Source organism: Phascolarctos cinereus, unplaced genomic scaffold (genome assembly GCF_003287225.1).
Source record: "Phascolarctos cinereus isolate Bilbo 61053 unplaced genomic scaffold, phaCin_HiC Scaffold_1;HRSCAF=81, whole genome shotgun sequence".
NCBI classification, from domain to species: Eukaryota; Metazoa; Chordata; class Mammalia; order Diprotodontia; family Phascolarctidae; genus Phascolarctos; species Phascolarctos cinereus.
The window spans coordinates 8,718,077-8,740,713 of NW_027555514.1; the positions used below are offsets into that span (position 1 = coordinate 8,718,077).

Consider the following 22,637-nt stretch of genomic DNA (forward strand, 5'->3'; position numbering starts at 1 on the left):
ATCTGGGCTCCTTCAGCCCTTACATGCACACCCATACAAGCATGCAAACACGCGTGTGTACATACACACACATACAAACATGCATGTGCCCACCCGCCCTGTCTGGAGTGGATTCCTTCTGCCGACTGACTCTGACTTTCCTTTCTGGAGCACTTCAAAGCTTGCTAAGGGCTTGCCTCCCAAAAAAGCCTGTGGGGTAGGTTGGGCAAATACTATTACTGCCATTTAACAGAGGAGGATTGAACCCTGCCCTTCCTCTTAGGCCCATGGGTCAGTTCAGGGGCCACTTGCTAGGAAGGACAGGAGTCAGAGCCTCAAAGGCCCTGAGCGATAACCTGGTCTAACCACTTCATTTCAGAGAGGAGGAAACTAAGTCACAGGAAGGTAAGTGACTTGTTCAAGGTTACAGTGATTGTGGTGACAGGGCTGTGACTCCAGGCGAGGTTCTCCTCTTCTTCGTCCTCCATTTCTTCTGATTTCTTTTCTCCATCCCCAGTTAGAAGTGATTCCTCTGTCATCGAATTTCTCTCTTTAGCCTCTGCTACGTACTAGATAATTTTCTAACTTTGCATTATCATCTGTGTAGATGTCTCCTCTCACTAGGACACTGTAAGTTCCATGAGGGCAGAAGCTTTCATTTCTTTTTTCTTCTTTGTATCGCTAGGGCTTATCCAAAATATAGTGCTTGGTGCTCAGTAACCCCTTCAGAAAGACTTGTCCAATAAATGATTCAACCAACATCACAGTTATCTTCCTTCCTAATTTTCTGAATAGAATGGGTAGACCAAAGGACCACTGAGGCTTTCGATCTTTTATCTCTTAAAAAGGCATCTTGGTATAGCAGATAAGGTGCTGGACATGGAGTTAGGAAGACCTGAATTTGGATTCTGCCACAGGTCCTTTTGAGCAATGCGATCCTGTTCAAGTAACTTACCCTCAAGCTTCCTCATCTGTAAAATGGGGATAATAATAGCTCCTACCACATAGGGTTACTGCGAAAATCAAACGAAATAATACACATGAAGCTTTGTACACCTTAAAGTGAGGCAGAAATGCTAGTTATCATTATTAAATAACAAGACACATCTTTTCATGTCAGTTATAGAATATATACTACATATTATGTTAAAATATTACTATTGTTCTTCCTGTGTAGGGTATGTTTGTAGATTTGGAGCTAGCAGGGAGCATGGCGGTCATCATTTTATCAATGAAGGAACTGAGGCCTAGAGGGTCAAGGTCACAGGTTTTCTGACTCCAATGTGAGTCACCTCCTTCTCTTCTCTCTGTGTCCTCGGTGACGTTTTTAGGGCACACTATGGGTGACACAGTGAAGCTGACACAGGCCCACCGCCTGTCCCTGCCGAGGTCTTTACCATGCTGACTCTTGTTAAGGGACGGCATTTCTTGAAACAACTCATCATCACCCTTGACCCGAAGGTCCCACTGGGGGGCACAGACCCCAAAGAAAGAGAACCTCTACAAACACCACTCCATTTGTAGGGGCGCTTGGGGTGGCATAAAAGTCCTAGAAACGACGAAGATGGCCAATGACTGGAGCGTAACGTGGTTCAACCAGCAGTGGATCAGAAAAAGAATGGAGATCTCTCAGAAATGATGACTATGCCTGGGAAGACGCGAATGAGCGCACGCGAGTCAAAGGACAGAGATGCAGATGATACGCTCCATCGGCACGATCATGGAAATGGAGAGAAGAAAGAACTCAGAACTGAACCCTAGGGAACGATGATGACCATCCTTGACACGAATCAAATTAGTTGTTGTGGGTTTTGTTTTTCACAAGAACGTACAAACACATGGAGAGAAGCCAAACAATTTCCCTTCTTTTTTTAATGAGAAAGGAGCAGGGGGGAAGTGGAAGGGGAGCTGACCTTCTGCATGCAAGGTGAAGCCAGAGTTTGCTCTCAAAGCTCAGCTCTGCCACTTACAAGCTACTTAACATTTCACTTGGAGGAAAGAGAATTTAATTCAACAACCAACATTTAATAAATACTTGCTATGTGAAAAGTACTCTTTTAGGCCTTCAGGACAAAAAGATGAAAAAAGGCGCCACGCCTGCCCTTAAGGAGACATAGAGACCACTAATTATGCCACCAGTTCTAACGCTGCTGAGAACACAGGAGAGGTGGATGGAGGGGCCAGAGAGATTCCAGCTGACAGGGACTACAGACCTCCTAAGTCTGGAAGCGTTGATTTTAGAGGGGGGCAGGGAACACACGTCATCCCATTGGCTCCAAACTGAGGTCAGCCAAAATCTGTCTGCCATGAGCTCAGGGTGAATCAGGATGCTCTTGGGCTGCACTTTTCACTGATGTGTTTGTGTGTTTTAAAAAATGTTCACACCAAAAAAAAAAGAAAAAAAGAAAAAAAAGAAAAAAAGAAAAATGACCCCACCACAAAGGCTCCCCCCTTGGTAAGTTTCTTTTTCAGCTACACAAGCTGGATGACAGCAGGTATTGTTTTCTTTGAGTCCTGTCTCTGTGGTTCTTAGCACAGTTCCCCGGCCTCAAGCAGGTGCTCATTTAACAAATGATTATTGAATTAATTCATTAGTTCATTGCTGGATGAGCAACACGAAACAAAGGAGCCTGAACAGTTTCATTTACGACTCCAAATGAACAGTTTCTCTATTTCTTTATGGAACCCACAGAAACCCAAGTGACTGGACGCACAGTGTCACTCTCTTAAACAAAAGAGGCATCTTTTGGAAGTCAATCTAGAAAGTCCAGAAGAGATGCTTGGAAGATGGCAGCTTCCTTGGGAAGGTTACTTTGGGCTTCAGTTGCTCGGCATGTGAATTCCTTCCCCTTGGGCACTTCTGCAGCCTTTAGGCCTGTTGCTACTAGAAACACATTCCCAGCCAACAGAATGCCCATGAGTGTTACCCATTCAAAATTTTCTTTCAGCACCAGTTCTTCAACCTATGTGCCTGCTGTAACTCAACATGCACCATATTTTAAGGGCACAGCTGTTGTCAATGGAGAATTCAAAGAAATAAGCCTTGATGACTTTAAGGGCAAATATTTGGTGCTTTTCTTCTGTCTTCTTGATTTCACTTTTGTGTGTCCAACAGAAATTGTTGCTTTTAGTGACAAAGCTAACGAAGTTCATGATGTGAACTGTGAAGTAGTTGCAGTTTCAGTGGATTCCCACGTTAGCCATCTTGCCTGGATAAATACACCAAGAAAGAGTGGCGATTTAGGCCATATGAATATCATGCTCCTATAAGATTTAACCAAACAAATTTCCTGAGACTACGGTGTTCTGCTTGAAGGACCTGGCGTTGCATGAACAGGTCTCTCCTTAATTGACCCTAATGGAGTTATCAAACACATGAATGTCAATGATCTCCCAGTGGGCCAAAGTGTGGAAGAAACTCTTTGGTGAAGGCATTCCAATTTGTGGAAGTGCATGGAGAGGTCTGTCCAGCAAATTGGACACCAGATTCACCTACGATCAAGCCCTCTCTGAACGCTTCCAAAGAGTACTTTCAGAAAGTGAATAAAGGACACCATGTATTGAAGACCTGCATGGCTTTTTAAATTATGAAGAAACCACAAATTGGAATCTATATTAACATGCAAAAAATTACTGCATACAGAAGTGTAGAATATGCATAAGTTATGCTTATATCTGTGAATACCCCAAAATGCTCAGTTTTCATAAAATTGCCCCCCCAAACTATTAAACCTTAATAGTTGTTGCTAGTTTAAAGGATCCTTTAGTACCAAATCCTTGCTTTTCCCATAGTCCTCCTTTACAAATTATACTTACTATATATTTGATGTCTTTATTGGAACCTAGAGGTTCCCTTCTTGAATTTATAGGCTAAAGAAATTATTCATTGCCTTTAGATGCAAAAAAAACCAGGCGTGGCAAACATTTAATCAGGATGCTTTGAGGACCTTGAGTTATAGGTAAACAGGTATAGCTGCTTTCCCTTAACTAAGTATCCCTCTGAAGATTTTTAAAAAATTATTAAACTGTAGTCTTTTTTCTCCATAAAGTGAATGTCTTGTAATTAAAGATAACAATGTCAGAGGTCTAATTTGACTCATGGCACATTTGAGTATAAGACAAGTATGAAGTATATTTGCTTAAAAAAAAAATCCAGCACTTACAATGATCAAGCAGTTAATCATGGTGGGCAGACCAGAGATTGTTAATTCAGGGGTTCATTTTACTATTATTTGAAGTCTGAGTGAGCTTTATGTCTTGATACATTTCAAATACTATTTAATTTGATTGTAAAAGATATCTGTTGAAGCCCAGAGTTACATATAATGCAGCTTTGGCCATCATTATTACATTTATTTTTCGAGCTGAGGAATACCAGTGTACATTCTTTAACCAAGAATGAAGAAATTTTAAACTATAAAAAAAAAAGGAAAGTCCAGACGAGAGGACACGCAGAACCTGGATAACTGTTTGAAAGGACATCTGTTAAGCCCTATGAACTCTGAACAATGTGATCCCCAACCAGAGGATACACCGCCTGCCTCCTGACAAGAGAGAGGAGGGCCTGAGGGTACAGAAGGAGACATCACTTTGTAGACAAGGCCCACATGGGAATCTCTCTTGCTCGCATATTTGTTACAAGACAGTTTTTTTTCTTTTCCATTTTCAGGGGGGGAGGTGGAGGTGGAAGGGAGAGAAAAGAAAGCTCTGAATTTGGGTCACATTTAAAGTGTCAATGGTACTTTAAGGCATCAAGTTAATTAAAAAAAAAGGAAATTTGTTCTTGAAAATGTATCACACCACAAGAAAAAAAAAAGTAAATTAAACTTCAAAATGTGATTTTCTACTAACGAAAAGAATACTAAATTAAATAAGGATTTTAAGGGAAATCAAAGTTTGATCATTATAATTTTATGTTAGATGTTATTTGTTACAAATGTCTTTCTTATGAATCTATAGGGATAGATATTAAGCTTCAGCTAAATATATCATTCCATGGATATTTCAAAATGTATAGCCTTAATTCAATACTTCTAGGATTTCTGATTTTATCATTGTGGGTCTCTCATTCCACAAAAACATATTACAATGCCTTATACCTTAGAAAACAGCTCCAGCTAAAAACCAAGCAAGCCAAACCTAAATCCCCATGATTTAGTGGCCAATCCACCAGTGCTGAGGCTCTCCAATCCCAATGGGTTGGTTCTGGAACAGGAGATGAAAAGTTCACTACTGGGACCCAGACTCAAAATCTTTCTAGCCTGACATTGGTTGTATCTGCCAGAGAAACACTCACCTGCCCCTGCTTTGGGGAGACCAGGATCTCCTGCTGAGCCATCAGAGCAAGCATGTGTGTGGTGGTGGGGGGGGGAGGGCTTTAATTTATATTTTTAAAAAATAATAAGAAAATCTTTTTAAAAAATCCTAGATGTTCAGTTGTTGAAAGCTTTCCATCTTAAGTACTTTTCCATAAAATAAATATAGCTCACTTTTTTTTAAAGTTGCAAGAACAGGAAAAAAATAAAGATATTTTCTAAGGAAAAAAAAGTCTATTTCTTCCATTATGAATAAAACATGAGTTCTAAACAAATCCTGGCTTCACCTGCATTGAACTCTGGGATAGTTTTGAGAAATAACCTAAACTGAATATGAAATTACAACTAGGTATATGAATAATTTAAGAGGGATGTTAGGATTTTTCCTGAGGTAATTTACTAGATAACATCAGGAAAAAATGAGAATGGGGTGTGGGGGGAGCAATCTCAGGCCCCCCTCCATGATTTTCTGGAATTTCTTTGAGGACAGTGTATAAGTAAAGAGATGCGCATTTCAAAGTAGTGTGGCTATTGTTTCTGAGAGTGATCTTGGCTTTCTGGAAGCTCTAACAGAATGCGATTGATGAGAATAAAATGGCAGCTCTAATTAGACTCTAGGAGCCCAATGGGAGCTGCCACAAGCACCAGGACCAAATGCTGTGCCCACATGGCAAAAGCTCTGGGTTTGTGTCACATTTCAAATACTGATGGCAAGACAACTCAGGCCCATCATACCTGAAACCATGCTCGGAAATGGCTAGGATGGTAACATGAGCCTTGACTCCTGCCGAGGGGTGTCAGCAGAAAGAAGATAACCTTGACGCTTTCAACTATAACGGTCCATGGTCAAGGGTGTTGAGGCTGCTGGGGTATTCTTCAAGACTCATTGAGTTAAAATGGCCCCAGGGGTCACACAGCCCCTTCAAGATGTTTACCTACTCACCAGCACAAGAGGCCAGAGTCTGAGGAAAAAGAAGATTCGCCTCCCCAGGAATGAGCCACTGAGAGATTCTGAAGAGTGGAACAGGGCAACTACTGGCAGTCCTGAAAGAGTGGAAGGGAAAGGCTCTCCAAGAACATGGGAGCTCACATGTGGGAGCCAGGGAAGTGACATCTGGTGCAGCTATTGTACTCATCCCATCACCATTCCAAAAGTGCTCTTTAAAAAATGGTATAAAGAACTTCAGCTGTTAATTTAAAATAATAACAACAAACAACTCACGTTTCTCTGAACTTTAGAGAGGCACCAAGTGGCACAGCACAGAGAAAAGTCTCAGAATGAGAAGATCTGGCTTAAGAAGGAACAGTTTTAACATCCCTGAATCAATGCCACTCACTCTGCATCATCTATTTCACTTAACAAATGGTTTTATTCATCTATGGTTTTGTTTCTCTAAACTAAGCAGAAGTATTTGAATTATGTCCTCTCTACGTGTCTAGTTCCCACAAATCCAAAGGTTGCCATACTGTCAAGGTAAGATTAACCTCTCTGAATGCCTCCGTTCCCTCATCTGGAAAATGAGGATACTAATAGCACCTACCCCGCAGAGTCATTGTGAGGATCCAATGAGACACTCTCTGTAAAAATCATTTAGCACACAGTAGGAGCTATGTGACTGCTTGTCCCCTCTCTCCCCTCTGTCTGGATACCACATTAATGCCACTGTCACAGCCTGATCATTCTGCTTTCATCTCTCTCCCAACTGAACCTTGGACCACTTCCTAAGTGACATGGCTCTAATAGATGAGCTTTGCTTCCCTCCATGTCCCTTCCTGGCTGTCTTCATACCATGAATTCCCATTTCAATCACTTTGCTATTTGATGCCTTCCCCATTTGGATATCAGCTCCCTGGGGACAGAGACTGTATTCTTGGTTTTTGTTTATGTTCCCAGGGCTCATCACAGTGTCTAACATAAGGTAAGTGTGTTAATAAATGCTCAATATATCTATCATTTCTTTTCTCTCTCTCTCTCTCTCTCTCTCTCTCTCTCTCTCTCTCTCTCTCTCTCTCTCTCTCTCTCTCTCTTTCTCTCTCTCTCTCTCTCTCTCTCTCCCCCCCACTTCCCTCCCTCCCTTCCTCTTTCCCTCCCTCCATCTTTCCCTCCCTCCATCATCTATTCAACCATCCACCTATTACAATTGTGTATACATATATCTTATCCTCCTATTAGATTGTAGGTGCCATGCTTTCACACACAGAACTTTCTGGGTCCAGGAAAAGCTTTGTTGGTAACTACATAATCTGAATTTGAATGTAAAAGATATCCAATTATAGGCGCAAGATAATAGAGTGCTACCTACCAACAGCTTGGCAGGACACTAGAGAAAGAAGCAACGGGGGAAAGGGAAAACTGCCGAACATCCAAGAAAAGGAAGCTACGAGAGATGCCAATGAAAAGGGGCAATGTGAGAAAGGGGAGGATAGGATATAGTTCCTATAGCCAGGTACAGAAATCTACGTGAAACTAGAACGGAGTCATTTCTTCACTGGGAGAATGTTTCACACTGTAAAATCTGAACTGCTCATAGTAAGCTCTAAGAGAGGCGAGACTAATAGGAATTACTTGAATTATAATTAATTCAACCAAGCCAAACCAAAGCACTGTTTTTGTAGCAGCTGGGTGAGAGATTTGAGGTTTGTATCAATGCATTCAATTTCTGTTAGTACCACCATAAGCCGTGACATTTTTAGCAAAAAAAAAAAATGGCCACAAAATCAGCAGATTTTAAACAGATTCATAATTATAGACAGACACCAACAAAAACAAATGAAGCATTGAAGACAATTGTCTAACTTGCTGAATAACAATAAATTTTCCTGGTCTCAAGCATTCTTAGAAAGGGCTTGTTTTTTCACAATGACTCTCCAGTTGAACTCACCCAGTAAAGTCGCCCTGCCTGAATGACACTGACTTTAAGATAACACCCTCTCCCTCCCTCTCAGCCAATTCAAAATTAAGCTGAGGTGTGTGTGGGGGGCGGGGGAGACGCCACAATCCAACTTCCATTTTTTCAGGGCCTGAGGAAGTAACTTGAAGGTTTGTGTTTCCACTGTTGCTCCTTCCTCACTGATCTTGCCTATTTTGGGGGTGTTTTCCAAATACCAAGAACCTCTTTTAGAAAACATAAAAAAGATGACAAAAGGCCATTTGACTGATGAAGAAACTGAGGCTCAGAACAGTGTGGTATGGTTTACCAATGAGTGTTGCCGGTCTGCCAATTTTGCCCATGCCCTAGACGGACCTCCGCGTCTTGGCTACTCTTCTGATGCTCAGCCACAGCGAGTGGTCCTTCAGAAGTTGGCACAGCTTTAATGAGAATTTCCAGATCATTCTAAAATCTTTGCTGAGTTTATCATAGTTTGGATACACATGCTACTGGAGACTACACAGAATTTGTGCTCAGGATGATCAGATAATTACATTAGGTAATCAATCACCTTCAACTGTTGGGAGATTCAAGTGCAAGTGACTGATTACAAAGCAAAGATAAGCTGCCTTTTGCTTGGAAAAAGGAAGGCTTCAGTTCTGAAATGCGTCCAGCAGCAAGGTTCTGTGGGAGCCCTCTGCCCTTTATTTGATCAGGAAGTCTGTTTTAATTAACTAGTGAACTGTCCACTCTTTATCAGGACAGCTCAAATGGCAGCAGCTTTCTTTCTGAATGGCAGCTGGTACTCCTATTGTCTCAGCTCTTGTTAACCTGTGATACAATTGCTACATCTTTGGTTTATAGAGCTCTAGCCTTATTTTCTGTTGGAAAAGTAAAGACTGGGGGTGGAATCAAGATGGCAGAGGGAAAGCAGTGACTTGCTTGAGCTCTCCCCCAAACCCCTCCAAATACTCATAAAAAATGGCTCTAAACAAATTCTGAAGCAGCAGAACCCACAAAAAGACAGAGTGAAACAAATTTCCAGCCCAAGACAACCTGGATGATTGATCAGAAAGGTGTATGGCGCCAGGCTGGGAGCTCAGCGCAGCATGGCATGGACGCGCAGGCCACAGTGAACCTGGATCAGGCCTCAGAGGAGTGAATCGCGGGCAGCTGTGGAGGTTTCCAGACTCCTCAATCCACAAATGCCAAAGACAACTTAGAAGGTCAGTGGGAAAAGTCTGTTTCTGTCGGTGCTCAGACAGGAAGGCGGGGTTTCAGCTCCATTCCCCAAGAGCATGGGGGGGGGGCAGCAGCTGCTTCCTGAGCTTCTGGCCCATAGACTGAGGGGGAATCCAGCGGCTGATCAGGGAGGGACTGCAGGGATCTCTTTGCCACTGCTGAGCCAGGAATCTCTTGCTTTGCCCCTGTTTGGATCTGGGTCACAGTTCTGGGTGGCAGTGCTGGAGTGAGGAGGAATGCTGGTGTGGTAGAGCTTCGGGTGGCTGTGGAGAGGAACCCTTCCTCACAGTTACAGGACAGAAAGGAATACTTGTGGTCACAGGCCAGGAAAGGAGTAAACACCTCACCCCTTATCATACCACCTTGCAAGAACTGAAAATTTACAGGTCCCTACAAATATCTCTGAAAACAGCTGTACAAACCCCTGAATCTTGGGACAGTACATTCTCCTCATTGGAAGCAGACTCTTACCTTAACAAAGAGTTTAAAACTCGAGTAATTGGCTGGGATCATGAGCAAGCAGCGCAAAAAGAGTCAGACTATATTATCTTACTTTGGTGAAAAAGAAGATCAAAATATACAACCAGAAGAAGACAACAAAGTCAAAGCTCCTACATCCAAAGCCTCCAAGAAAAATATGAATCAGTCCCAGGCCTTGGAAGAGCTCAAAAGGGATTTTGAGAAGCAAGTAAGGAAGTAGAGGAAAAACTGGGAAGAGAAATGATGAGTGATGCAAGAAAATCATGAAAAACAAGTCAACAGCTTGCTAAAGGAGACCCAAAAAAATACTGAAGAAAATAACACCTTAAAAAATAGCCTAACCCAAATGGCAAAAGAGGTCCAAAAAGCCAATGAGGAGAAAATGCCCTAAAAAGAAAAATTGGCCAAATGGAAAAGGAAGTCCAAAAGATTACTGAAGAAAATACTTCCTTAAAAATTAGAATAGAGCAATTGGAAGCTAGTGACTTTATGAGAAATCAAGACACTGTAAAACAAATCCAAAAGAATGAAAAATTAGAAAACAATGTGAAATATCTCATTGGAAAAACAACTGACCTGGAAAATAGATCCAGGAGAGAGAATTTAAAAATTATTGGACTATCTGAAAGCCATGATCAAAAAAAGAGCCTAGACATCATCTTTCAAGAAATTATCAAGGAAAACTGCCCTAATATATTAGAACCAGAGGGCAAAATAGAAATTGAAAGAATCCACAGATCTCCTCCTGAAAGAGATCCCCAAAGGAAAACTCCTAGGAATATTGTAGCCAAATTCCAGAGTTCCCAGGTCAAGGAGAAAATATTACAAGCTGCCAGAAGGAAACAATTCAAGTACTGTGGAAACACAATCAGGATAACACAAGATTTAGCAGCTTCTACATTAAAGGACGCAGGGCATGGAATATAATATTCCAGAGGGCAAAGGAGATAGGATTACAACCAAGAATCACCTACCCAGCAAAACTGAGTATAATCCTTCAGGGGAAAAAATGGTCATTCAGTGAAATAGAGGACTTTCAAGCATTCTGATGAAAAGACCAGAGCTGAAAGAAAATTTGACTTTCAAATACAGGACTCAGTGGAACATGAAGAGGTAAACAGGAAAGAGAAATCATAAGAGACTTATTAAGATTGAACTGTTTACATTCCTGCATGGAAAGATGATATTTAGAGACCTTTGTCAGTATTAGGGTAGTTGGAGGAAAAAAATTATATGTATGTATATGTAGATAGATAGATAGAGGGCACAGGGTGAGTTGAAGATTAAGGGGTCATATCTGGAGAATAAAATTAAGGGATGAGAGAGGATTATACTTGGAGAAGAAGAAAGGGAGAGGTAGAATGGGGTAAATCTCACAAAAAAAACAAAAAGAAAAGTCTCTTACAGTGGAGGGGAAAGGGGAAGGTGAGAGAGAATGAGTGAATCTTATTCTCATAGGATTTGGCTTAAGGAGGGAATAACATACACATTCAATTGGGTATGGAAATCTGTCTTACCCTACAGGAAAATAGGGGGAGAAGGGGACAAGAGAGCAGGGGGATGATAGAGAGGAGGGCAGATTGGGAAAGGGTAATCAGAAGTAAATACTTCTGAGGAGGGACAGGGTCAAAAGAAAGAATAGAATAAATGGGAGGGCAGGATAGGATTAAGGGAAATAGAGTTAGTTTTTCACAACATGTCTACTATGGACGTGTTTTGCATAACTGCACATGTACAACCTATATTGAGTTGCTTGCCTTTTCAATGAGGGTGGGTGGGGAGGGAGGAAGAGAGAAAATTTGAAACCTAAAGTTTTAAAAACGTATGTGTAAAAAAAACGTTTTCACATGCAACTGGGAAATAAGAAATACAGGAAATGGGGTACAGAAGTCTATCCTGCCCTACAGGAAAATAGAAGGGGAAGGGATAAGAGAAGGGGGAGAGATAGAAGAGGACAGACTAGGGGAAGGGATATTCAGAATGCATGCCATCTTGGGGTGGGAGGAGGGGGGAGATGGGGTATAAATTTGGAATTCAAAAACTTGTGGGAGTGAATGTTGAAAGCGAAAAATAAATAAATGCCTATTAAAAAAAAACAAACAAATAAATCCAATTCACTTGCAAGTCATGGCATCACCTTCCTGATGTCTTGGTCCTCTTCAAGAATGAAGGACAAAGTACAACTTAGAGGCAGATGTGAATAAATGCTATAAATTATCATTTGTTGAAAAAAAAAGTAAAGACTGTCAGATTTTGAGATGCACTGGAATCTACAGCAGCTTAGGGCTACTGTGGAGAGAAACAGACAATGGAGAAGGAAAGAAGGAAAGAAAGAGAGAAAGGAAAAGAAAGGAAAGAAAGAATGAAAAAGAAAGAGAAAGGAAGGTAAGAAGGAAGGTGAGAGAAAAAAGGAGGGAAGAAAAAAGAAAAGGAAAGAGAAGGAAGGTAGGAAGAGAAAGAAAGGAAGGAAGGAAGGAAGGAAGGAAGGAAGGAAGGAAGGAAGGAAGGAAGAAGAAAGAAAGAAAGAAAGAAAGAAAGAAAGAAAGAAAGAAAGAAAGAAAGAAAGAAAGAAAGAAAGAAAGAAAGAAAGAAAGAAAGAAAGAAAGAGAGAAAGAAAGAAAGAGAGAAAGAGAGAGAGAGAGAGAAAGAAAGAGAGAAAGAAAGAAAGAAAGAAATAGAGAGAAAGAAAGAAAACAACAGATTGGTCTGTTCAACAGGAATATAGGAAAAAAAAATAAGCCTCCAAGTGGAAAGCCCAATGCCTTACCCCAGTGCCTGCCACACAGTAGGTGATAAATTGTTTCCTTGACATGGGCAAAACCAACATGTGTAATAATGGGAAAAGAAAAAGATTTGGTCAGAGGCCCTGGGTTCAAAGCCCAGCTCTGCAACTACCTTAGAGTATCTCTTCATCTAAAGCCTATCTAAGCCAAATTTAGCTCTTTTTTATTTTTACTTTTATTTTTTGATACATTGAGTTCCAAGCTCTGTCTCTCTCTCTCTCTCTCCAAACCCCACATTAGAGGACAACATTTGATACACACACACACACACACACACACACACACACACACACACACACACACACACACACACACATACACACACACACACATACAGAACCATACAATGCACAATTCCATATAGTAATTCTTTCTCTGGAAGGGGAAAGCATCTTCCTTCATGAGTCCTTCGTAGCTGATTTGAATATTCATATCACTTAGAATAGCTCAGTCATTCACTGTTGCTCTTGGAACAATACTGCTGTTCTCTTGGTTCCGCTCATTTTACTCTGCATTATTTCTTGCAAGTCTTTCCACATTTTTCCTAAAGTCAACCTGCTCATCATTTCTTACAGAACAATAGTATTCCGTCACAATCGTACACTGAAGCTTGTTCAGCCATTCCCCAATTGATGGGCATCCCCTCACTCTCCAGTTCTTTGCCGCCACAAAGAGAGCTGCTATAAATAGCTTGAAACATATAGGTTCTTTTAATTTTTCCCTGATCACCTTGGGAAACAGACCTAATGGTATTGCTGAGTCAAAGAGTATATAGTTTTATAACTCTCTGGGTGTAATTCCAGATTGCTTTCCAAAATGTTTGGATCAGTTCACATTTCCACCAACAGTGTATTAGTGTCCCAACATTTCTAAATCCCTTTCAACATTTGTCATTTCCCCCTTCTATCCATGTTAGCCAACTGATAGATGTGGTTTTAATTTGCATTTCTCTAATCAATAATGATTTAGAACATTTTCTTTCATATGACTCTATATAGCTTTGATTTCTTCTTCCAAAACTACCTGTTCATGTTTTGACCATTTTAATAATTGGGGAATGACTCATTCTTATAAATTTGACAATATTTTCCCTATATTTGAGATATAAGGCTTTTATCTAACAAAGTGCCTATAAATCCCCCCACCACCACACAATGTTCCGCTTTCCTTCTAATCTTGGCTACATTGGTTTTACTTGTACAAAAACATTTTAATTCAATGCAATAAAATTATTCATTTTACATCTCACAATGCTCTACATCTCTTGTTTATTCAAAAATTCTCCTCCATCCATAAATCTGATAGGTAATAAATTCGATGTTCTTCTAATTTGCTTACGAATCTACCTTTATTTCTAGGTAATGTATCTATTTTGACCTTATCTTGGTAAATGGTGCTAGATATTGGTCTATACCGAGTTTTTTCCAGACTGCTTTCTAGTTTTGCCAACTTTTTTTTTTTTACCAAATACTGAATTATCTCAAAAGCTTAAATCTTTACATTTATCAAGCACAAGGTTACTATAATCATTTACTATGGTGTATTATATATCTACTCTATTCCACTGATCAATCACTCTATTTCTTAGCCAGTACCAGATAGATAGCTTCAATAATTATCACCTTATAATACAGTTGAGATCTGGTACCAACACTTCTTTCTTTACATTTTAAAAAATTAATCCTTTTGATATCCTTGATCTTTTGTTCTTCCATATGAATTTTATTATTACTTTTAGTTCAATTAAACAATATTTTGTAATTTAATTGGAATGTCACTGAATGAGTAGGTTAGGCAGAACTGTCATTTTTATTATATTGGCTTTGCCCCCCCCATGAATAATTAATATTTCTCCAATTATTTAAATCTGACTTTATTTTTTCAAAAATAATGTTTTAGGATTATGTTCATATAGTTCCTAGGTTTGTCTTTGCAGGTATACTCCCAGGTATTTCATATTAGCTACAGTTATTTTAAATGAAAAATCTTACTATCCCTTCTTTTTCTTTCTCTATTTTTTATAATTTAATATTTTTCCCAATTACATGTAAAAACAGTTTTAACATTCTTTTTTTTTTCAAATTTTTGTTCTAAATTTTCTCCCTCCCTCTCCCATTCCCCTTATCGAGAGGGCAAGCAATTTGACATAGGTTATATACATACAGTCATGCAAAACACATTTCTATGTAAGTCATTCTGTGACAGAAAACAAAGAAAAAAACCCAGGAAAATAAAGAAAGTAAAGTATCTTTGATCTGCATTCAGGCTCTACCAAATCATCTTTCATCATAACTGTTACAGAACTGTCTTGCATCATTGTATTCCTGAGACTAGCTAAGTTATTCACAGTAGATCATCACACAGTATCGCTGTTACTGTGTACAGTGTTCTCCTATTTCTGTTCATTTCACTCTGCATCATTTCATGTAAGTCTTTCCATGTTTTGTTTTGTTTTCTGAGAGTATCCTGCTCATGATTTCTTAAAGCACAATAGTATCCCATCATAATCATATACCACAGCTTGTTCAGCCATTCCCCAATTGATGGACATCCCCTCAATTCCCAGTTCTTTGCCCCCACAAAGAGGGCTGCTATCAATATTTTTTGTGCACATAGCTCCTTCTCATTCTTAGAGCTTTTTTTTAATTTAATTTTTTTTTTATTTCTTTGGGATACAGACCTAGCAGTGGTGTTGCTTGGTCAAAGGACATACACAGCTTTGTAGCCCTTTGGGCACAGCTCCAAACTGCTCTCCAGAATGACTGAATCAGCACACAACTTCACCAATCGTACATTAGTGTTTTAATCTTCCCACATCCCTTCTAACATTTGTCATTTTCTTCTTCCGTCTTATTAGCCAATCTGACAGGTGTGAGGTAGTAGTTCAGGGTTGTTTTAATTTGCATTTCTCTCATCAACAATGATTCAGAACATTTTACAGGATTATAGCTTTGATTACTTTGTCTGAAAACTGCCTGTTCATATCCTTTAACCATTTATCAATTGGGGGAATGGCTCTTATTTCTACAAATTTGACTCAGTTTTCTATATGTTTGAGAAGTGAAGTCTTTATCAGAGAAATGTACTGTAATTTTTTCATAATAATGATTATCAACTATGTATTTCTCACCATCCTATTTTCCCCTTGTTTGTCCTACTCTCTCCCTTTACCCTGTCCATTCTCAAAATAGTTTTGCTTAACGCCACCATCATTGCAGTCACCTAGTTTTAACGACTTCCCAATCATCCTGATTCTTCCTCCCCCTAGCAACACTCATATCCAAATAGTTACATCGTCTTGTCAATTATGCCTCCATAATGTCACTCATCTTTGTCTCCTCTTCATTCACACTGCCTTAAGTGTCTACAGTCTGCCCCTGCTTTAGTTCTGACCCTCCCCCTCTGGCCTTGACTACTGTCAGAGCTTCCCAGTTGGCCTTCTTGATTCAAGTTTCTCCCCTCATCAACATGCCTGCCACGAAGATGCCCAAGTGCTTTTCCTAAAATACCTCTAAATATGTCATGCCACCTCATTGACAGAGCAATTAAGAGCAGAATTGTGGAGTGGCACAGACCCTGGAAGCCCAAATGAGTAAATCCACTCAGCAGAGACCCTCAACCCAATGGGAGCTTGAGGGCAGGGACTGATTTGCCTTTGTTCCAATGCCTAGCAACAGGCCTGACACACCCTAGGTGTTAGATGATTGTCCACTGATTGAATGATCAACCTATAGATCCCTGGGATGATGAATTCTAAATCTTTAACAACTATTGGGCCAAAAAGTAATACTTTTAATCTGTCCTTAATCTCCTACTAACTTGAAGTAGTGTCCTGTAATTCTTTTATTTTGGGACTACATGAATAAGTTTGTGTCCATCTCATACACAAAAAGTTCATGGCCTGATATCATCTGGGCTCCTTTCAATACTGGAGTCTTCCTCTTTTTTTTCTGGCCAAAGACAAGGTTCATTAGAACATCCATCATGTTGGGCAGACTCTTAAGGAGTCTAAACATGCGTAAGCAGTGGCTAGATTTCAGGAATCTGAGCCCATGGCTAGATTTTAAAAATCTAAGCCATAATTACAGTCTTCTAGCGTTCCAAATGGAGCCCCTTTCATTTTCCTTTCCTATGGAAACCACTCCATCATCTCCATCACTGAAGCATGTTTCTGGACTTTTTTTTTTTTTGGTGAGACAATCGGGGTTAAGTGACCTGCCCAGGGTCACACAGCTATTAAGTGTCATGTGTCTGAGGCCAGATTTGAACTCGGGTCCTTCTGACTCCAAGGCTGGAGCTCTATCTACTGTGCCACCTAGCTGCCCCCTTTTATTCATTTACTTATTTTAATTTTTTTTTATTTTTTTCTGGACTTTTTCCAGATATCTATCTCGATGTAGATATATATATGTATGTATCTTTGTATATGCATATGCATATATATAAGCATTTGTATGTGTATATGTCTGTATATATACACACATACACATACATACATACTATGTAATATATATTACATAACATATGATATAATCTATTAAATATTATATATAGAGAGAGATAACCAAGCTAAGTTGATCCTTCACAATGAAGAAGAGCCTCATTTTTTGCAAAGGGTAAGATCACATGGTTTGTTTCCAGGCTTTTTCTCATGGATTGTAGAAGATGGGAGACACCTTAGAGATAATCTGCAGTGCCTTCATTTTTCAGATGAGAAAGTGGAGGCCACACTGGTTAGGGGAGGAAAGGCACCTTCTACCTCACCTTGTCTAACCCTCTCACTTGGCCTGAGGTCAATGGAGGTGAAGTGATCTGTCCATGTCACATAGGTAGAAAGTGAGTAGCCAAGCCAGGATTCAAAACCAGAAACGTGATGACACCCAATCCAGGACTCTTTCTAACACTATTTCAATTCAACCCAAACGATACGTGCAAGGTATTCTTCTAAATCCTGGGGAAGAGAGACAAAGACAACATGGTTCTGGCCTTAGAAACGGGTAAGTCTAATTCAATATTTTTTACTGAAGGGGTTTGCCACTTCAAAGAACCCCAGAGTCGGCTAATTTGAAAACTGTAGATGTATTTTGTATGTGATTCTAAAATGGTACACTTCCCTAATTGATTTGTTTTGAAAGTCTGACTTTTCATATCAAGTTTACTCAAAGTGAGACACACCTATATTTAAACAGAAAATAAAAATAACATTAAAGGCTCTTCGCCAATTTCATCTCAGTTTCAAAATCCTATATGCCAAGATCCTGGGACTCACATTGGGTAAATAAGGACGATTCTCTGGCCTCTGGTTTGTTACTGCAAGTCATGCTTTTATCATTAATTTAACATGCTCTTTGAATTGAGGACATCAAAACAGAAAATCTGCAACAAGAATTTTTTTTTTAAAACAGGCACAAATTCAAATATACAGACAGACGGTTTTAATAAAACTCAAGGACTACAACATAGGGCAGAGCAGAAGGTTAATGTATACCTCTGTGGAGACATCGATTAGACAGGTCCTTGAATGTTTTGTGGTTAGGTAAGACTTTATTATGTAAACTATATATTGAGCTTCGTGCCTAGTAATTACGGGAAGTGTTATTTGTGAAAATGCCTTCAACCTCTTTGTGATTTCACATCTTCAGCTGGCAACAATTATGGACCCAAAGACCACCAAATAATTCTCTAGTCCCTTTCAGGATCAAGTGGCTTGACTCTTAAGTGAGTATATGGAAACATTAGACTCCATAGACAATTGATGAGACAGTCTTATTATCTTCTTAAAACACACACACACACACACACACACACACATATTGCCTTATAGGTGATTTCAATAATCTGGAAAAGAAATGCTTCTTCCACCCACAGAGACCACTGTGTCTACAGTCACAGTCTCTACATACAGACCACAGTCATAATCCTAAACTTTGAAAGTAACAGCTTCTACAAATTATTTACTATTCTCTGCCTGCCCAGAGCAATCTTGTTACAGCCAAGCAATTCCCATATGAACAACCACAGATATCTGTGGCTTTGGTTGTTAATTTCCCATGAAAAACTATTTCCATACAATTTTTTAAAGTTGTAGATGGTAATAATTATCTGTGTTCTCAGAGGCATAAAAACTCTTATAGCTCTACTTGCAAAATCTTTATTTACCAAATTTCATCCATTCCATTAAAAAAGTCAAGAACTCCTAGGACCATTCTCCTGGGAGCAAAAGTTGAGAAGTGTAATACATTTTCTCCAATGGATTAACTTTCTTCCTCTCAAATCCTCACTGTGGGGTAGATATGCTAAATGGGGTTAATAGAATCAACACTTATCGCATACTTTCTATTGCTGTTCTCATGATATTCAGATATTCAATTTTGCCAATGGGGAAATCCACCCTTCCCCACTCCCGGTATCTTCTCTGTAGCCTGGCCCTTGTTTGAATGGCGTAGCATTAGGATTTTACTCTGAATCACAGAAATTGTGAGGCCATCTTGTCCAACTCATTCACAAAAGGATTCTCCATTTAGCTGGGTGATCTTTATTGCTCTAACAGGGACATTCCATGAACACAAAGAGAAATATGTCAACAAATGTAGAAACCACAATGTCTGATGAGGTCCTCCATCTTAGATTTTCTGATATGTGTGTGTATACACATGTGTATGGGTGAAGAGGAGAGAGAGAGACAGAGACAGAGACAGAGAGAGACATGGTGCCTAATGAATACTTTGGGGCTTTCTACTTTCTTGTAACCACAGGTCTGTTCTCTATTCTTATTCCCAGAAAGTGTGTGTGAGGGGGGGAGGGATGGATGAAAGATGAATTTATGGGATTTATTTGAGCCTAACAAATACATTAGCACCCACTACAATAGTCGGCTAAAGGCATTGTTGTAGGTAAAGTTCTTCATAGACTTTTTAAATAGGTTTTAATTATTGAAATAACAAAAGGTATTAATGACAAATTATACCTCCTGGGCAAATTCCAAGGATAGTGTGCTTAGAGGACAAGCCTTCTTGAGGAGCACTGAATGCTGAGTCCTGAAGAGACCCAGGAGCAGGCTGAGTTCTGGTGTCCCAGGACACTCTTTCTACAACATTGCCGATATCTGGCCGCCTCCATTTGCAGGCTCCAATGAGTGGGCACCCACTGCCATCGGGAGCTGGCTATTTTGGCCACCCCCTTCTCATGTCCAGCCTCAATCTGCCTGAGTGGAACATCTACTTCCTGGGTCTGGGCAGAAGGAGTACAAATCCTTGAGGCCTGGTCTATGACCCTGGTCATTCTGGCTGCCCCCTTGCAGACATCAGATACACACGTGTGTGTGTGTGTGTGTGTGTGTGTGTGTGTGTGTGTGTGTGTGTGTGTGTATCATGACATGTGAAGCCCAGAACTGAATTTTGTCACTGTGGTTCAGTCATTTCAGTTGTGTCCAGCTCTCTGTGACCCTATTTGGGATTTTCTTGGCAGAGATCCTGGAGTGGTTTGCCATTTCCTTTTCCAGCTCATTTTGCAGATGAGGAAACTGAGGCAAACAGGGTGAAGTGACTTGTCCAGGGTCACAGGGCTAGTAAGTGTCTGAGGCCGGATTTGAACTCATGAGTCTTCCTGACTCCAGGCCCTGCGCTCTGTGCACCATGGCACCATCTCCCTGTCCTTAGAGCTGAATACAAGAATCCAAATATTCTGACCAGGGCATAATGCCTGGAGGTTGTCACAAGGCCCTTCTAAATGCAGTCTGGGTTAGGGTTCCCTTGTTTTGCTGATATGCCACTTGACTGACTTACACTGAACTTGTATTACGTTTTGACCCCCAGATGTTTTTCACATGAACTCATCCAGACAGTCCCCATTTTGATGGTCCTCTTTGAGCTCCAGTGTCCTAGAGATGAGAAGTCTCCACTGCAGGCGTTCTAGTGGTCAGCTTCAGAATCCAGCCCTGATACCCTCCGCTCAGCTCAAAACCTTCAGTGGCTCCCCCCTACCTCCTGTAGGATACCATTCACATTATTTTGCTTGGCATGCAAAGGCCTCCACCATCTGGTTCCAACTAACCTTTCAGATTTATTTCACATTACTTTCCTCCAAACACTTTATGTTCCAGAAAAAGTAGACACCTCCAACTGGACGCATCATCCCCGAGGCTGAGAATCTGCCCAGGCTGCCCTTTGTGGCTAGAACGCACTCCCTCCTCGACTGGGCCAGCAAGTATCTCCTCTGGCTGCAAGGTATAGCAGAGGTACTGCCTCCTCTGGGAATCCTTCCTGCACCCCCTCAGCTAAAAATATTCTCTCTCTGCTCGCATTTTCCTGGCGCATTTTGTGCAGAACTTTCCTGTGTCCCATTACTCCCTACCCTGTGGCATTCAATTCAACCCACGCTAATTCAACAGCTACACTGTGTGGGAAGCTGTGGGGACACAAAGACCCCCAGAAGCTCAAGCTTTCCTGCAGACAGGGTGCATCATGTCAGTAGATGGGCAGAGCCAGGGTCATCTGGGGCAGAAGAGAAAAAGTACATTTTCCCCAACAAATACAAACTTTACATAGGACTGGTAAGGTAGGGCTTACGTATTCAAGATGTCTTGACTCCTACATTTTGGGGATTTTAAAAATAATAAACAGAAGAACAGAACCTGCTCTATGACATTATAGAGATAATAATATCATAGAGACAGAGCTGGAAGTGACCTCAGAGGCCGCTAACCCAATCCTCTCATCTTACAGGTGAGGAGAATTTAAGTGACTTGGCCAGGGTCATACAGCTAATAACTGACTGAGGCTGATTTTGAACCCAGGTATTCCTGACCTATGTGAGGAAGACAGACAAGATGGTGAGTGGCTGGGAAAACATCACTTTACAAGCACTTTACGAACAGTATCTTGTTTTAACCTCATAACCACCCTGAGAAGTAGCTGCTATTATGCCATTTTACAGAGGAGAAGACTGAGGCATTTAGAGGTTAAAGCGGCTTGCCAGGGTCACACAGCTCCAGCTGTCTTCCTGACTCCAGGCCAGATGCTCTGAGCGCTGTTCCACCCCCTAGCTGTCGAGAGTTTAATCCCTAAAAAGGCTCAACATAGGGGTGCTGTTTTCTCTCATTTTATTTAGAGGATACAGCTATAAGACCTTAATATCGATGCCCAATCCATAGAGTGACTCAAAGGCAGGCTGGTCTCTACTTTCCCATCACCAAAGAGTTCGCATCCCAGAGCAGCAGCGACAGGGCTCATCCAGAGTGCATTCAGGGTATTTGCAAACCTTATTTTGTTCAAAATACAAGTCCCCAGCTCTCACTAAACAAGCACATTCTCATTGCTAAATTCTTCGGAAAACAACTAGTGTGGGAAGGAATATTTTTCGTTCTAAGCTTTAATCATTTTTGAAGTGAAAAAAAATAGGGAATGAAGACATTAAGTCAGAAATAAAACTGAAAATTAAGCAAGGCAATAGGATGTCAATCATTTTTAGCATGCACAGATATCAAGCACATTTATTTGTCTCTTGACTTTATGGCTGCAGACGCTTGTACGAAAATCAAATCACTGGTTTTTTTGTTTTTTTTTTTTAAGGGTCCTACCATTTCTTTCCCACTTATAACAACTTTCCAATTGGATTCATTTAACATCCTCAATGTCATCAGTAAGAAATACTGTGTATAGCTGGATGGAGGCCACGGTTGGGGGGGAGAGAAGAAACTTGAAAATGTCCTTCAGGACAGGAAGATAAATGTAGAAATATATTGGAAATAACCTTTCCCCTTGTGAAATGCTTCTAAAAGTTTCCCCAAAGTTTCCAGCTCACCTGTAAGCCTCTAGGACATCATCTAATGCAGTGAAAGTCAACCATCTGTATACCCTTGGAGCGTTACAGGGAAAATCTATGACCTAAGCATGAAGGACAGAGCTCCAAGGTAACCTCAAGCCTGAGAGTAGGAAGGACCAAACATGAAGTGTTCTCCTTCCAAAGCC

General features: G+C 40.5%; 1 protein-coding gene and 1 pseudogene across 1 annotated transcript in view; one reads left to right on the plus strand and one right to left on the minus strand.

The window, feature by feature from the left end:
- CRPPA (CDP-L-ribitol pyrophosphorylase A) overlaps window positions 1–22,637 on the minus strand; it is a 256,432-nt gene that overhangs the window by 17,424 nt on the left and 216,371 nt on the right.
- On the plus strand, window positions 2,767–3,249 carry LOC110217592 (thioredoxin-dependent peroxide reductase, mitochondrial pseudogene; annotated as a pseudogene).